General features: G+C 41.4%; 1 protein-coding gene across 1 annotated transcript in view; it reads left to right on the forward strand.

The window, feature by feature from the left end:
* Window positions 1-18,624, forward strand: part of LOC126260433 (uncharacterized) — a 195,648-nt gene that overhangs the window by 164,358 nt on the left and 12,666 nt on the right. The gene's annotated exons all lie outside the window — the stretch shown is intronic.

Raw genomic sequence — 18,624 nt, forward strand, 5'->3', positions numbered from 1 at the left:
GGACAGGGACTGCAATTGTTGTGTGCGGATGCAAGCCGAGCTGGTGACACTTCGCTCTCAGCTTCAGGCTGTGATGGCTTCGGTTACACAGCTTGAGGTTGCAGTGGATGGGCACCACTGTTGTGGGCCAGCCGTGGGGATCCAATGGACGTCCAGCATGTCAGAGTTCTCCGATTGGTCCTCACCGGTGGCCAACCAAGCCTGCAGCCAACTGCTGGTGGTGGCTCACGTCGGTACCAATGATGTGTGTCACTTTGGATCAGAAGAGATTCTCTCTGGTTTCGAGTGGCTAACAGAAGTGTTAAAGGCTGCCAGTCTTGCTTGCAAGATGAAAGCAGAGCTGACCATTTGCAGCATAGTCAACAGGACCGATTGTGGACGTCTGGTACAGAGCCGAGTGGAGGGTCTGAACCAGAGGCTCAGACGGTTCTGTGACCGTGTAGGCTGCAGATGCCTCGACTTGCGCCAAAGGGTGGTTGGGTTTCGGGTTCCGCTGAATAGGTCAGATGTCCACTACATGCAGAAGGTGGCTACATGGGTAGCAGGGGCTGTGTGGCGTGGACTGGGTGGCTTTTTAGGTTAGAGGGTCTCGGGAAAACAAGAGAAGGGCTTCAGTCACAAAGGGTACAGGCTGAACACAGGAAAAACGTAGATACAGATACCATTGGTATAACAGTTGTAAATTGTCGTAGCTGTGTTGGGAAAGTACCAGAGCTCCAAACACTAATAGAAAGCACTGATGCTTAAATCGTTATATGCACTGAAAGCTGGCTAAAGCCGGATATAAGCTCAGCCAAAATTTTTGCGATGAACCTAACGGTGTTCCAAAAGGAAAGGCTAAACACGGTTGTCGGTGGCATGTTTGTTGCTGTCAGAAGTAGTTTAACTCGCGAAATTGAAGTAGATACTTCCTGTGAGTCAGTATCAGCAGAGGTCATTGTTGGCAACCGGAATAAAATAATAATTTGATCCTTTTACTGACTTCCCAATTCAGATGATGTAGTTGCTGAAAGATTCAAAGAAAACTTGAGCCTGATTTCAAACACATTACGATAATAGTTGGTGGTGACTTTAATTTACGCTGGATATGTTGGCAAAAATACATGTTTAATTCCGGAGGTACGCATAAAATATCATCTGAAATTGTGCTAAACGCATTCTGTGAAAATTATTTCGAGCAGTTACTTCATGAGCCCACGCGAATAGTAAACGGTTGAGAAAACACACTTGACTTCTTAGCAGCAAATAATCCTGAGTTAATAACGAGCATCAAAACCGATTCAGGGCTTAGTGAACACAGTGTTGTCATAGCAAGTATGAATATTGTAATCCCCAAATCCTCGAAAAATAAGCGAAAAATATACCCATTCAAAAAAATCGGATAAAAATTTGCTTGACGCCTTCCTGAAAGACAATCTTCACTCATTCCAAATTAATAATATAAGTGTAGACTAGATGTGGCTTAAATTGAAAGAAATATTATCAGCAGCAATTGAGAGATTTATACCAAATAAATTAACAAACGACGGAGCTGATCCTCCTTGGTACACAAAACGGGTTAGAACACTGTTGCAGAAACAGCGAAACAAACCTGCCAAATTTAAACAGCCACAAAATCCCCAAGATTGGCGATCTGTTACAGAAGCTCGAAATTTAGCTCGAACTTCAATGCGAGATGCCTATAACAGTTTCCACAATGAAACTTTGTCTCGAAACCTGGCAGAAAATCCAAAGAGATTCTGGTCGCTTGTGAAGTATGTTAGTGGCAAGAAACAATCAATGCCTTCTCTGCTCAATAGCAATGGAGATACTATCGACGACATTGCTGCCAAAGCAGAGTTACTAAACACAGCCTTTCGAAACGCATCCACAAAATAAGACAAAGTAAATATTCCAGAATTCAAATCGAGAACAGCTGCCAACATGAGTAGCATAGAAGTAAATATCCTCGGAGTAGTGAAGCAATTTAAATCACTTAATAAAAGCAAGTCTTCTGGTCCAGACTGTATACCAATTAGGTTACTTTCTGAGTATGCTGATGCATTATCTCCATACTTAACAATCATATACAACCATTCGCTCGACGAAAGATCCGTACCCAAAGACGAAAGTTGCACAGGTCACACCAATATTCAATAAAGGTAATAGGAGTGATCCACTAAATTACAGGCCCATATTATTAACGTCAATATGCAGTAGGGTCTTAGAACATATATTATGCTCAAACAATATGAATTACCTCGAAGAAACGAATTTATTGACACACAGTCAACATGGGCTTAGAAAACATCGTTCCTGTGAAACACAACTAGCTCTTTATTCAGATGAAGTGTTGAGTGCTATTTACAAGAGATTTCAGATCGATTCCGTATTTCTGGGTTTCCGGAAGGATTTTGACACTGTACCACACAAGCTTCTCGTAGTGAAATTGCCTGCTTGAATATCGTCTCAGTTATGTGACTGGATTTGTGATTTCCTGTCAGAGAGGTCACAGGTCATAGTAATTGACGGAAAGTCATTGAGTAAAACAGAAGTGATTTCTGGCGTTCCCCAAGGCAGTGTTATAGGCCCTTTGCTGTTCCTTATCTATGTTAATGATTTTGAAGACAATCTGAGTGGCGGCCTTCGGTTGTTTGCTGATGATGCTGTCATTTATCGACTAATAAAGTCATCAGAAGATCAAAACAAACTGCAAAACGATTTAGAATAGATATCTGAATGGTGCGAAAAGTGGCAGTTGACCCTAAATAACGAAAAGTGTGAGGTCATCCACATGAATGCTAAAAGGAACTCTTTAAACTTCGGTTACATGATAAACCAGTCTAATCTAAAAGCCATAAATTCAACTAAATACTTAGGTATTACAATTATGAACAACTTAGACTGGAAGGAACACATAGAAAATGTTGTGGGGAAGGCTAGCCAAAGACTGCGTTTTATTGACAGGATACTTAGAAAATGTAACAGGTCTACTAAGGAGACTGCCTACACTACGCTTTTCCGTCCTCTTTTAGAATACTGCTGCGCAGTGTGGGATCCTTACCAGATAGGACTGATGGAGTACATCAAAAAAGTCCAAAGAAAGGCAGCACGTTTTATATTACTGTGAAATATGGGAGAGAGTGTCACAGAAATGATACAGGATTTGGGCTGGACATCATTAAAAGAAAGGCATTTTCATTGCGATGAAATCTCACAAAATTCCAATCACCAACTTTCTCCTCCAAATGTGAAAATATTTTTTTGACACCGACCTACATAGGGAGGAATGATCACCCGGAAATCAGAGCTCGTACGGAAATATATAGGTGTTCATTCTTTCTGCGCACTATATGAGATTCAAATAATAGAGAATTGTGAAGGTGGTTCAATGAACCCTCTTCCAGGCACTTAAATGTGATTTGCAGAGTATCCATGTAGATATAGATGAATTTTGATGTCAGAGCTATGGTAATGGATGTTCATTACTTACCTACATCACTCCCTCCTACTTGCATTTCCTCATTGCTTCATTTCGTGGTAACATAATTTCCAATGACTTATATCAGTTTGAAATTAACAATATTTTGAAAAGGATAGATTGTTATTCACCATAAAGATGACACGTTGAATTGGAGACAATCACAACGAAAAGACTGTTACACATTTAGGTTTCGGCCAATGCCGCAGACAGAAAAGAAAACACACACATTCACACAAGCAAGCACACCTCATGCACTAATGACCACTATTTCCAGCCAGAATGCAAGAGTCATGTTGAACAATAGCAGCAATTGGGAGGGATAGGTGGAAGGTTTGCATAGTACCGTTAGGAGGGGTCACTGTCCGGCAGAGGGCAGAGCATACAGGATGCAAGGCAAGGCTGCCGGGCATAGTGTGGCAGGGGGGGGGGGGGGGGGATGGAAAATGCGAGGGGGAGAGAAGGGAAAAAAGACTGGTGGGTGTGTGGGCAGAGAGTGGCACACAGTGAGTATTTGGGATTTTAATTGTATGGGAGGGGTGGCTGTAGGACAAAGGGGACAGAAACTGTTGGGTGGAGGATGTGGAAACAGTAGGTTACTATAGTTTGAGGCCAGGATAATTTCGGGAGTGGAGTGTATGTTGTAAGCATAAAAGCTGGTGGTTGACGGGGGGATCCACATGGCCCGGCTTATGAAGCAGTGATTCAAATAAAGTATGTTGTGTTCAGCTGAATATTGTGCCACAGGGTGATCCACTTTGCTCTTGGCTATAGTTTGACAGTGGCTGTTCATCCCCCGAATGGTATTTGATGATTGGGAGGGGGGTGTGCTCTTTTGTAGTTGGCTCTTGGGGGCGGTGGGAGGATTGGGGGTGTGGCATTGTCTCCACCTATAAATTCTGCCAGAGTGATCCCATCCCAGAAGTCCAACATAACCTCCAGTCCCTGCTTAAAGCCTTTGACTTCCCAGAAGTGTGTTAGTTACTGTAGCTGATATTGTAACTAACATACTGTTTACATCTTGTTTTCCCTTCAAGAGTAGTATATGATTTCTTCATTTATCATAAATTAACTCTGTTTTCAAATTTGTTAACAACAAAATTAACCTCAAAAAGTTATAGGAAACAAGTAATTTTTGCCACAGGTTTTCCTTTTGTCTTAATAGAAATCTTATTTTTCGTATTTGTTTCAGTTCTTACAGGGAATTAATAATTTTTTAGCTAAGCAGGTTAAAAGATAGTCTGCAGGCTTAATTTAAAGTTATTTGTTCACTGCGCTGTAATTCAATGAACCAGCCATAACGCAGCCCAACTGTGAATGCTGTTCTCAAACACAGGATGTGTTGGTTGATGTTCATTAACAGCTGGAAATTGCCCTGATGACTATGAAACATTTGGGAACTGCTGCAAATTGGGGTGTTGGAAGAGCTTCCTAGAGTCATCTTCATATGGTACCATTACCAAAGATACCACAAGTACTGTTCTCTCCTCTGGATCCTGTCTCCTCTGCAGGATATGCTGGATCTGTCATTATTCGTCCACATTACTGCGAGGGGCATGTCAGTGGTTAATCTAGATGTTGTGTACAGGGTAGATGGGGGGGGGGGGGGGGGGGGCAGGGAAGACCTGGGGTGTTATACTGACCCCCTAACCAACAAGTTCAAGGTGCTGTCTTTCATTTAACTGAAATGGAGTCTGTGGTATTCATTTCTTCTGTTTTGGCAAAACTTGTTTTGTCCTGCATCAAGGGGAGGCAATCATGAAAGGGCGGGGTCCATTAACCATTGGCATTTGAAACATACGATGACAGATTGTACCCCTTAGGGAAATAACAGCAAGGGGTAGGAAAGAGCACTAGGTGCACTGTGTGTGTACCTGGGAGCCCCAGTCAACATGCTGAAGAGTCTGTTCCGGCAGCCATTGAGGGAACAGGTTGAACCAACTGCAAATTGTGGTGCATGTTTGAACAAATGATGCCTGTCATCTGGGTTCCCAGATGACTGGCAGAGAAAGATGAGAAGAACATCTGTGCACACAGAGTTTCAGCGAAGCTCACAATTTGCAGCATTGTCCCCGGAGCTGATTGTGGCCCCGTGGCCCCCTTGTTCTAGTCAAGTGGAAGGACTGAACCAGATACTTTAAATGTTGTCACAAGCTGGGTTGCGACATCCTGGACTTGCGCCATAGGTTTGAGAACTGTAGGGTCCCTCTAAATGGGTCAGATGTGCTCTACGCAATGGAGGCTACTACCCAAGTAGCTGACAGTGTGTGGGCTGCACACTAGGGTTTCTTAGCTTAGGAGACTTTCTATCCAGTCCAGATAATTGCTGCTGTAAGTGACCCAGAAAGGTTCAGAAAACTTTGAAACCTGAACTTAATAGCAGTAGGATTTTTGGGAAAAATTTAGGTGTATATTGAAAGAATAGGCTGAAGGAAAATGGAGGTGGTGTACTTGTCACAGTAGATAAGAAACTCAGAGCCACTGATATAGAAATTGAAGCTGTGTGTGAGATTTTATGGGCAAACCTCAGTACCAGGAGTGCGCATGAAATGGTAATTAGGTCCTTCTGTCACCCACCAGACTTGTCTTCTGATGTAATAGAGAACTTTAGAGAAAACCTCAGTTTTCTTGTATGTAAGTTCCCCAATCATACTGTAATCATCAGTCGAGACTTTAGTCATCCAACAATCAACTGGGAAAATTACAGTTTTACTAGTAGTGAGCATGATGAGACATCCTGTGAAACTTCACTAAATGCCTTCTCTGAAAACTACCTAGAACAAATGGTTAGAAATCCGACTCATGATGGAAATACATTGAATCTAATGGCAACAAATAGACATGCCCTCTTTGAGGAAATCCACATTGAAACTGGTATCAGTCACAGTGATACAGTTGTGGCAACAATGATTACTAGAATACTGAGTGCATCTAAAAGAAGTAGAAAGGTATATATGATAGTAAGTAGTGTCATATCTCAATGAGAAAATCGAAACTTTCAGCACCGGACAGGAACATGTAGAGGAACTATGGCTCAAGTTTAAAAGAATAGTTGACCATGCAGGTGGATAGATATGTACCCTGTAGAACAGTTCGTAATGGAATGAACCTTTTTTGGTATACAGTCATCATAAAGAAACTTTCAAAGAAATAGAGACTACTGCATAACAGGTGTAAAACAAAGCATATGACTATAGATACTGGATGAAAAGTGTTTGGCTGTCAAGTGAGCAATGTGTGAAGCCTTCAATGACAGCCATAGCAGAATATTGTCAAATAATCTTTTGCAGAACCCGAAGAAATGCTGGTCCTATGTAAAGGCTGATGATGACAATACGAATAAAACAGGAACTGAAACTGAGGATAGCAAAACAAAAACTAAAAAGCGTAACTCTGTTTGTTTTCAGATGTTCCTTACAAAGTAGAACCAAGGGAATTGTCACAATTCAATCATCGTGCCATTGGGAAGATGAGTGAAATAAGTGTTAGTGTCAGTGGTGTTGAGAAATGCTAGAAATCATAAAAATTGAACAAAGCTCCAGGACCCAATGGAATGTCTGTCAGATCCTATACGGAATTTGCAATGGAGTCAGCCTTTCTTCTAACTGTAAGCTATCATAGATTTCTCGAACAAAAAACCATGCCCAGTAGTTGGAAGAAAGCTTAGGTCCGTGCCCAGCAGTTTGAAGAAAGCATAGGTTCCACCTGTGTACGAGGAGGTTAGTAGAAGTGATCCACAAAACTTCTTCCCAATATCTTTGAACATATTCTGAGTTCAAACATAATGGGGTATCTCAGACAGAATGACTTCTTCTGTGGCACTCAGCATGGGTCCAAAAAACAATGATCATGCAAGACCCAGGTCTCACATTTCTCACGTGACGTAATGAAACCTTTGAATCAAGGCAGTAAGGTAGATGCTGTATTTCTTGATTTCCAAAATCATTTGACTAAATACCACATCCAAGTTAATTTGTCAAAAGTACCATCATATGGTGCATCAATCAAAATTTGTGGCTGAATTGAGGATCTTTAGGTAGCATGTTATCTTGGGTGGTGAGTCAACATCAGATGTAGAACAACTTCAGTTGGGCCCCAGGGAAGTGTGATGAGACCATTGCAGTCCATGTTGCATATTAATGACCTTGCAGACAATATTAATAGCATCCTCATACTTTTTGCTGATGATACAGTTATCTGTAATCAAGTACTGTGTGATAGAAGCTGCATAAATATTCAGTCAGATCTGGATAAGATTTGAAAATGGTGCAGAGATTGGTAACTTGCTTTAAATGTTCAGAAATGTAAAATTGTGTACTTCACAAAATGAAAAGAAACAGAGTTTGCTATGAATATAATATCAGCGAGGTACTGTTGAAATTGGCCAGCTCGTACAAATACCTGAATGCAATATTTTGTAGGAATATGAAATGGAATGAAATGATCGTATAGGCTTATTTGTGGGTGAAGCACATGGTAGATTTGAGTTTATTGGTGGAATACTGGGAAAATGTAATCATCAGAGACCGGATTATATGCATTTGCATGTTGCTTATGCATTTGCATATTAGTCTCCTTTTTCACTGGTTATTGCATATTTTGACTAAAAACTAGTGACAATGCATATTTTTGCTCTATGTTTACAATATTTTAAAAATTTAGATGGGCTGTCTCTAGCTCGATCTAGTTTTGATGTCCCACAGATTGACTGCATCCTAGAACTGTGTGCAATCGCTAAGCGAGGGGCCACTGCCTAGCAAAATCATTATAGAAGAGAAGCAGGAACAGGCAGACAGAGTCAATGCTCCTTCGCCAGCAGCCCCGTTAATCCCCTCTGCTGTCATACCGTACATGTTGGCAACAATTAAATTGAAATATGCTATCTTTTAGTTACACGTTCATTGTTTCAGTTTAGCTTTCTGTTTACTTGTAAACAGTTGAATGTGTTTACGTGTATTGTGTAATGTGTTATGTGCCATGCCGCCCGAAAAAAGAAATGTTATTTCGTGGATAACTGATCATCCTGGAACATTTTTGTATGACAGAATTGTTTTATATTATCGAGTTGGCGAGAAAAACGTTTCGTGCAAAATTGAGAAAAAGAAAAGAAAAGTTTCAAATAGACCAGCATGTCAAGACAAGTCTTCATACCACAGGAATGCAGAAGAAAGGACCACGACACCAACTTCTAACAGTGGCAAGTTGCGTAGCAGAGATTTGCTCAAAAGTTACCTAAAAAGTCAGTTTAACACGGATCTATGTGAAGCATTCATTGCAAGCAATATTCCTCTTCACAAACTTACAAACTCTATCCCTAGAGGCTTCCTGCGCAATTATTGCTTAAATCAAAATATACCAGATGAATCAACATTGCTTAGTTTACGTAAATGTTCTGGAAGAAATACGCAATGAACTCTAGGGCAGCATTATCTGGATTTCAGTTGACGGAACTACAGACACTTGTGGCCATTACATTGCAAATTTAATTATTGGTTCTTTAAAAGAAGAGCCTTCTTCTTCCTATTTAGTGGCCTACAAAGAACTTGAAAAAGTAAATCATTCTACGATTTCCAGATCTGTGAATGAGGGAATTAGAAAAATATTCCCAGTATCTTCTGTAGATGAAAGAGTGTTTGTGTTTATTTCAGATCCTGCTCCCTATATGAACAGAGCAGGAAAAGCCCTCTGAGTATTTTTCTCCCAATTTCATTCATGTGACGTGCTTTGTTCATGGAGAACATAGCCTTGCTGAAGAAGTACGTTCCATATTTGTGAATGTAAATAAACTGATTTCGTCCACAAAGAAGGTGTTTCTAAAGGCTCCTACTCACATCAAGAGCTACAGAGAAAAACCACCAAATGTTCCTTTACCTTCCGAACCAGTGGTAACTCGTTGGGGTACATGGGTCAAAGCTGTGTTGTTTTACAATGAACATTTCAAGGCCATTAGAGGGGTAGTAAATGACTTTGATAGTGCAGAGTTTTGCCAGTGTAAGGAAACTTTTAATGATTCCAGTATTAAAGAAAGACATTGTTGTGACTAGCACTCATTTTTCCCATATGCCTGCAAGTATTAAAAAGCTTGAAACTCAAGGTTTGGTGTTGAATGAATCTATTCAGTTAATGAATAAAATTATTTTAGTGAACTCCTCATTCTCAGAGGTATTCCCAAGAAAACTTAAATAAAGTTTGAAAACATTGTAAACAATAACCCAAGCTTTTGAACCCTTGTGCTAAATTGATAGTTTCATTAATAGGATGGGTGAACTTTTACCAGAAACAATAAGTGCCAACATAGCATCCAAATTCAAATACTGCCCAGTTACCTCAGTTGATACAGAATGGTCCTTTTCTGCTTATAAAAGTGTTTTGAATGATCGAAGACACAATCTTACTACCGAACATTTGGAACAGTACTTGGTCATTTGCTTATAATAGTAGAAAAATGTAAAATAAATTGTAAATGATGCTTTGGTCCTAAAGCATTAATTAAAAGTTAATGCTGTCCAAAAAAATTCATGATTGTATGTTGTTTTTTTAAATAAAATATTAGAGTTTTTGAGCATGACCCTCTGCGTGCGATATATCTCGAAGTTGGACCTGTACATATCGATTGTTTCGCTGCGAATCACTCGCATCGCATCTGCTTGTTACCGACAACAATAGCAAAGAAGGAACAATTATTGAAACATGGTCTGTGTCCCCATTTTGCAAATTTTTAGAAAATAATCCCAGAAAGGCTCCCTTCCTAATCTCTATCAGAAAGTATTCAGAAAATGATATCAGTGTTCTAAATGTACCGATTTTTCGCTTGGCTGGTGCTCTTCCTCGTAACTGATGTGCTCTGGTTTGACTTTGAGATATAATGCATGCAGTAACTACCTTGTTTTTTTATTATTTGATCTTGTATATTTCGACACTTTTTATGCATTTTTAAAGCATTTGCAAGCATATTTTAAGGTTTTTATGGTGCACATAATCCAGTCTCTAGTAATCATCCGACCCATTCTAGAATATTGCTAAAGGGTGATGGCCCCTTAGAAAATAGGACTAGCAGGGTCTATTGAACACATACAAAGGAAGCCAGCACAAATGGTACAGCTTTCTTGACCCATGGGAGTGTGTCACAGAAATGCTGAAGAAAATGAACTGGCAGACTCTTGAAGATACACGTAAACTATCCTGAAACAGCCTGTTTACAAATTTCCGAGAACTGGTTATAGGACCGAGCGAGGTGGCGCAGTGGTTAGACACTGGACTCGCATTCGAGAGGACGCCGGTTCAATCCCGCGTCCGGCCATCCTGATTTAGGTTTCCCGTGATTTCCCTAAATCACTCCAGGCAAATGCCGGGATGGTTCCTTTCAAAGGGCACAGCCGACTTCCTTCCCCATCCTTCCCTAATCCGATGAGACCGATGACCTCGCTGTCTGGTCTCCTTCCCCTAACAACCCAACCCAACCGGCTATAGAAATATACTACAACACCCTACATATCACACTCGTAGAGATCATGAGAACAAGATCACTTTAATTGCAGCTGGCTCAGAGTCGTTTAGACTATCATTCTTCCTGCACTCCATACACGAAAGGAATGGGAAAAAAACTAATAACTTTTACAACAGGACCTACTCTTCACCATGCACTTCACAGTTGTTTGCTGATTATACATGTAGATATACAGGGTGTCTGAAAAGTTTTTCCCTGATTACATAAATTGATAACTCAGGCTAGAACTAAGATACAAATATGAATCTGGTGTCTAATTGTTTACAAACTATCAAAGTTTTTTCCACACATCACTACTCCCCTGACAAAAAACATTGCTTCATCGGAAAAGGCAATTCCTCTGAGATAACCATCATCGTCCTCAGTATGTGATAGCATTTCGACCGCAAAGTCATATCAACATGTACTGTCATTGGGCAACAAGGCCTGAATGATTTGCACTTTGTACGCACGAAACAATAAACGTTTGTGTAAAATGTCATGGAGAGAGCTTTCTGGCATCTGTAATTCACGTGAGGCCCTGCGCACCGATTTCTTCGGACTTCACAGAAAAGACTGCCTTACATCTTCCACCCTGTCTGCTGAGGTTCTTGGTCGACCAGACCTCGGAAGGTCAGCAACCAATCCTGTGTTCTTGAACTTCTCATACCAGGCTTTAATGCTCTTGACATCAGGTGGATTCCTTCCAAATGTTGTCTGGAAGTGTCTCTGCACTGTGGTTGGTGATCGTGTCTCATGGTACCATGTGGTTGGTGATCGTGTCTCATGGTACCACAGGACATACTGTGCCTTCTCCTGATTGGTTAACATGGCTTCTTGGGCACTGAACCTCATCCACTACTTACGTACTGCGAACCTAAAACAGAAAAAAAAACTTTGATAGTTGTAAACAATTCGACACAAGTTTCATATTTGTATCTTACTTCTAGCCTGAGTTATCAATTTATGTAATCAGGGAAAATCTTTTCGGACACCCTGTAGAACCTCTCCCCTGAAGCCATTTCCCTACTCACCCTTATGACACCCTGCATGCCCACCTTCTACATGCACCCCAAAATCCACAAACTCAACTGTCCTGGATGCCCCAGGGTAGCTGGTTATTGTGCCCCCAATGAAAAAATTACAGCCACCATTGACCAATCCCTCCAACCAGTTGCCCGAAATCTAGCCTCCCACATCAAAGAGACCAACCACTTCCTTCACTGACTATCCACCAATCTCAACCTTTCAACTGGATTCCTTTGTATCACTGATGACAACACTTCCTCATATATTAACATCCCTTATGCCTATGGTCTTACAACTATTGAGCACTACCTCTCCCAACATCCTTCAGACTCCGAATCCACTACCACGTTCTTCATACACCTTACTAACTTTATCCTAACTTGCAACTACTTATCCTATGCAGGGAAGGTATGCAAAGAAATCTGAGGCACACCATTGGGTACCCATGTGGCACCTCCCTATGCCAACCTGTTTATGGTCCATCAGGAGGTAACCTTATCCTCCCAAAACTACAAACCTCTGGTGTGGTTCAGGTTCATTGATGACATCTTCTTGATATGGACTCGTGAACCAAAGCACCTTCTCCTCATTCCTTCACAACCTCAACACCTTCTCTCCCATACTCTTCAAGTGGCCCACCTCAACCCAGTGTTCCACCTTCCTGGATGCTGACTGCCTGCTCTCTGATGGTTCCATCCACACCTCTGCCCATTTTAAATCAACAGCCACCAAAAGTATCTACAGTGAAGAGCTGGCAACACTTCCACACCAACAAATTGCTCCCAAACAGCCTTGCTCCATGGGGATGGTGTATCTTGAGTGACAAAAACTCCCTTTTTCAGTATGCTGAAGGTCTCAAAGAGACTTTCACAGACGGGCACTACCCCCAGACTAATCCGCAAACAGATTCCAATTCCGTATCCACACACACCCTTGATCCTCCCACCACCCCCAAGAAACAGCTACAAAGGAGCACCTTCCTAATCACCCAGTATCACCCCAGTCTGGAACATCTGAACCACTTCCCTTGTCAGGGCTTTGGTTATCTATCATCATGGCATGAGAAGAGGGACATCCTACCCAAGATCCTTCCCATCCCTGTCTGTTGCCCACCCTACCCCTGATCCATCCTTATGCCATTCCCAGTCCCAAACCCTTGCCGTAGTGATCATACCCCTGTGAAGACCCAGGTGCAAGACTTGCCAAATCCACCCTCCCACCCCCAACAATTCCTAAACCATTCCTGTCACAGGTTTACCCTAGCCCATCAGAAGCCGGGTCACCTGTGAAAGCAGCCAAGTTACATACCAGCTGTGCTGCAATCATTGCACAACTTTTAATATTGATATGACTACCAACCAGCTGTTCATGGGATGTACAAGCCTTCACCAAAGTGTGGCCAAGAACAAAATATACTGCCCTGTGGCACAACATGCAGCTGAACAACACATGCTAATTTGAATGGCTGCTTCACAACTCGGGCCATCTGTATACTCCCCTTCATGACCAGCTATGTGAACTGCGCGCATGGGAGTTACCCTTACAACATGTTTTCCATTCCCGAATTGATTCCAGCCTCAACCTATGGTAACTTACTGTTGCCACACCCTCCACCCAACAGTTTCCACCTCCTCTGTCGTACATCACCTCCTAGTTCACAACACCTCACCCTCAAAGTGCACCACTCTCTGCCAGTGCACCCACAAGTCTTTTTCCCATTCTCTGCCCCTCTCTCGTTTCCCACTCACCATTGCCATCCCCCTTCCCTCCCCGCAGCCTCCTGATTACTGCATCTGGCAGCCTTGTCTTGCCACAATGTAGTTTCTCCTTGCTCTGCTAGAAAGCACCCTTCTCCATCCCCCATCCCACCCCTCCCCGTACCCTGCTAACCTTTCCCATACCCCACCCCACTCTGGATTGCTGCTTTTGTTCAACATGACTGTTGCATTCTGGCTGGAGATATCAGTTGTATGTGTGTGAGGTGTGATTGCTGTGCTGACTTGTGTGAATGTGTGCTTACTTCTGATGAAGGCTTCGGCCATAATCTTAATGGGTGAAATATTTTCATTGTGAGTTTCTGCAGCTTAGCGTGCCATCTTTTCTGTGAGTAGCAATCCATCCTTTACATAATATTGTTGATATTCCTACCTGGTCCCTCCAGTGATTCAGTTTTACATTTGTTAGATATATCCCGTCATTTAAAATATGTTTACTGATGTCAGTGTTGCTATCAAACAGTTGTTTTCTCTAATGTAGGGTTTCTTAAGGCAGAATTTACCAAAGAATTGTTCTTAACCCACAACAGTTCAAAATACAGTACAGCTTGCAATAGCTAGAAATATTCACATGATTAAATTGACTGCCATACCAATATTGTTCCATATAGAATTGATGGAGAAACTGTATGTAAGGAATGAGAGGGATCAAAATCACATCTACAGCAGAACAAGCATGGCAATGCAGGAAACTTGATGACACTGTTTTGGATGGGGGGGACTTAATGTCTGAATTCCCATCACACTTCTAATAGTTACAGAACTGGATTTTTTAAATGCAGTAGAGTATTAGGTATCTGAAACAGTTTGGAATGAAGATGTTTGGATAACCGATCTTTTGTTGTTGTTGTGGTCTTCAGTCCTGAGACTGGTTTGATGCAGCTCTCCATGCTACTCTATCCTGTGCAAGCTTCTTCATCTCCCAGTACCTACTGCAACCTACATCCTTCTGAATCTGCTTAGTGTATTCATCTCTTGGTCTCCCTCTACGATTTTTACCCTCCACGCTGCCCTCCAATGCTAAATTTGTGATCCCTTGATGCCTCAAAACATGACCTACCAACCGATCCCTTCTTCTAGTCAAGTTGTGCCACAAACTTCTCTTCTCCCCAATCCTATTCAATACCTCCTCATTAGTTATGTGATCTATCCACCTTATCTTCAGCATTCTTCTGTAGCACCACATTTCGAAAGCTTCTATTCTCTTCTTGTCCAAACTGGTTATCATCCATGTTTCACTTCCATACATGGCTACACTCCATACAAATACTTTCAGAAACGACTTCCTGACACTTAAATCTATACTCGATGTTAACAAATTTCTCTTCTTCAGAAACGATTTCCTTGCCATTGCCAGTCTACATTTTATATCCTCTCTACTTCGACCATCATCAGTTATTTTACTCCCTAAATAGCAAAACTCCTTTACTACTTTAAGTGTCTCATTTCCTAATCTAATCCCCTCAGCATCACCCGATTTAATTCGACTACTTTCCATTATCCTCGTTTTGCTTTTGTTGATGTTCATCTTATATCCTCCTTTCAAGACACTGTCCATTCCGTTCAACTGCTCTTCCAAGTCCTTTGCTGTCTCTGACAGAATTACAATGTCATCGGCGAACCTCAAAGTTTTTATTTCTTCTCCATGAATTTTAATACCTACTCCGAATTTTTCTTTTGTTTCCTTTACTGCTTGCTCAATATACAGATTGAATAACATCGGGGAGAGGCTACAACCCTGTCTTACTCCCTTCCCAACCGCTGCTTCCCTTTCATGTCCCTCGACTCTTATAACTGCCATCTGGTTTCTGTACAAATTGTAAATAGCCTTTCGCTCCCTGTATTTTACCCCTGCCACCTTTAGAATTTGAAAGAGAGTATTCCAGTTAACGTTGTCAAAAGCTTTCTCTAAGTCTACAAATGCTAGAAACGTAGGTTTGCCTTTTCTTAATCTTCCTTCTAAGATAAGTCGTAAGGTTAGTATTGCCTCACGTGTTCCAACATTTCTACGGAATCCAAACTGATCTTCCCCGAGGTCCGCTTCTACCAGTTTTTCCATTCGTCTGTAAAGAATTCGCGTTAGTATTTTGCAGCTGTGACTTATTAAACTGATAGTTCGGTAATTTTCACATCTGTCAACACCTGCTTTCTTTGGGATTGGAATTATTATATTCTTCTTGAAGTCTGTGGGTATTTCGCCTGTCTCATACATCTTGCTCACCAGATGGTAGAGTTTTGTCATGACTGGCTCTCCCAAGGCCATCAGTAGTTCCAATGGAATGTTGTCTACTCCCGGGGCCTTGTTTCGACTCAGGTCTTTCAGTGCTCTGTCAAACTCTTCACGCAGTATCTTATCTCCCATTTCATCTTCATCTACATCCTCTTCCATTTCCATAATACTGTCCTCAAGTACATCGCCCTTGTATAAACCCTCTATATACTCCTTCCACCTTTCTGCCTTGCCTTCTTTGCTTAGAACTGGGTTGCCATCTGAGCTCTTGATATTCATACAAGTGGTTCTCTTCTCTCCAAAGGTCTCTTTAATTTTCCTGTAGGCAGTATCTATCTTACCCCTAGTGAGACAAGCCTCTACATCCTTACATTTGTCCTCTAGCCATCCCTGCTTAGCCATTTTGCACTTTCTGTCGATCTCATTTTTGACACGTTTGTATTCCCTTTTCCCTGCTTCATTTACTGCATTTTTATATTTCCTCCTTTCATCAATTAAATTCAATATTTCTTCTGTTACCCAAGGATTTCTATTAGCCCTCGTCTTTTTACCTACTTGATCCTCTGCTGCCTTCACTACTTCATCCCTCAGAGCTACCCATTCTTCTTCTACTGTATTTCTTTCCCCCATCCCTGTCAATTGTTCCCTTATGCCCTCCCTGAAACTCTCTACAACCTCTGGTTCTTTCAGTTTATCCAGGTCCCATCTCCTTAAATTCCCACCTTTTTGCAGTTTCTTCAGTTTCAATCTGCAGTTCATAACCAATAGATTGTGGTCAGAATCCACATCTGCCCCTGGAAATGTCTTACAATTTAAAACCTGGTTCCTAAATCTCTGTCTTACCATTATATAATCTATCTGATACCTATTAGTATCTCCAGGATTCTTCCATGTATACAACCTTCTTTTATGATTCTTGAACCAAGTGTTAGCTATGATTAAGTTATGCTCTGTGCAAAATTCTACAAGGCGGCTTCCTCTTTCATTTCTTCCCCCCCAATCCATATTCACCTACTATGTTTCCTTCTCTCCCTTCTCCTACTGACGAATTCCAGTCACCCATGACTATTAAATTTTCGTCTCCCTTCACTACCTGAATAATTTCTTTTATCTCGTCATACATTTCATCAATTTCTTCATCATCTGCAGAGCTAGTTGGCATATAAACTTGTACTACTGTAGTAGGCATGGGCTTTGTGTCTATCTTGGCCACAATAATGCGTTCACTATGCTGTTTGAAGTAGCTAACCCGCACTCCTACTTTTTTATTCATTATTAAACCTACTCCTGCATTACCCCTATTTGATTTTGTATTTATAACCCTGTAATCACCTGACCAAAAGTCTTGTTCCTCCTGCCACCGAACTTCACTAATTCCCACTATATCTGACTTTAACCTATCCATTTCCCTTTTTAAATTTTCTAACCTACCTGCCCGATTAAGGGATCTGACATTCCACGCTCCGATCCATAGAACGCCAGTTTTCTTTCTCCTGATAACGACATCCTCTTGAGTAGTCCCCGCCCGGAGATCCGAATGTGGGACTATTTTACCTCCGGAATATTTTACCCAAGAGGACGCCATCATCATTTAATCATACAGTAAAGCTGCATGTCCTCGGGAAAAATTACGGCTGTAGTTTCCCCTTGCTTTCAGCCGTTCGCAGTACCAGCACAGCAGGGCCGTTTTGGTTAATGTTACAAGGCCAGATCAGTCAAACATCCAGACTGTTGCCCCTGCAACTACTGAAAAGGCTGCTGCCCCTCTTCAGGAACCACATGTTTGTCTGGCCTCTCAACAGATACCCCTCCGCTGTGGTTGCACCTACGGTACGGCCATCTGTATCGCTGAGGCACGCGATCTTTTATGAAAATATATTGTACCAGTAGCATTGCTACAAATATGAAACAATGACATGGGAAGCTGATGACATAGCACAAAGTAAACCTAAGTAGTAGCAGTAGTAGTAACTTGTAAATAATAGATTTCAGCTATCAGTCGTCCTTTGGAATTTTTATTGGCAGATCTAGATTTCAGCTAGAAACTAGCCATCAATGCATTGATCAAAAATGATAGTGCATTGAGAATGGCTAGTTTCTAGCTGAATTCTAGATCTGCCAATAAAAATTCCGAAGGACGACTGATAGCTGAAATCTATTATTTACAAGTCAATATAACAGTTGCTGTGTGCAACAGCCTCTGAATGGAGGGTAACCTGAAGTAGTAGTAGCTGTTTATTAGTTCTTTGGGTGCATTGACAGTCACCTGAAGGAAGGAGGTTACCGTATTTACTCGAATCTAAGCCACAGTTTTTTTCCGGTTTTTGTAATCCAAAAGACCGCCTGCGGCTTAGAATCGAGTAAGCAGAAGTTCTGAAAATTGTTGGTAGGTGCCGCCACAACTAACGTCTGCCATCGAATATATGTAACATTACACAGGCATGCTTTGCAGGCACAAAGATAAATACTGGCGCCAAAATCTTTGCGTCAGTAAATAAATTTAAAAAAAGGTGTACGACGAGCTTTTTTTTCTGCGCCCCTAGTTTTGACCACTACATTTTCATACATTATCCAACGAAGTAAATACAAATTCCGTACTGTTCATCTTCGAATGTAGTAGCATTTCAATGTACTGCGAAAATCC

The sequence above is a fragment of the Schistocerca nitens genome, chromosome 5 (assembly GCF_023898315.1).
Source record: "Schistocerca nitens isolate TAMUIC-IGC-003100 chromosome 5, iqSchNite1.1, whole genome shotgun sequence".
In the NCBI taxonomy this organism is placed as follows: domain Eukaryota; kingdom Metazoa; phylum Arthropoda; class Insecta; order Orthoptera; family Acrididae; genus Schistocerca; species Schistocerca nitens.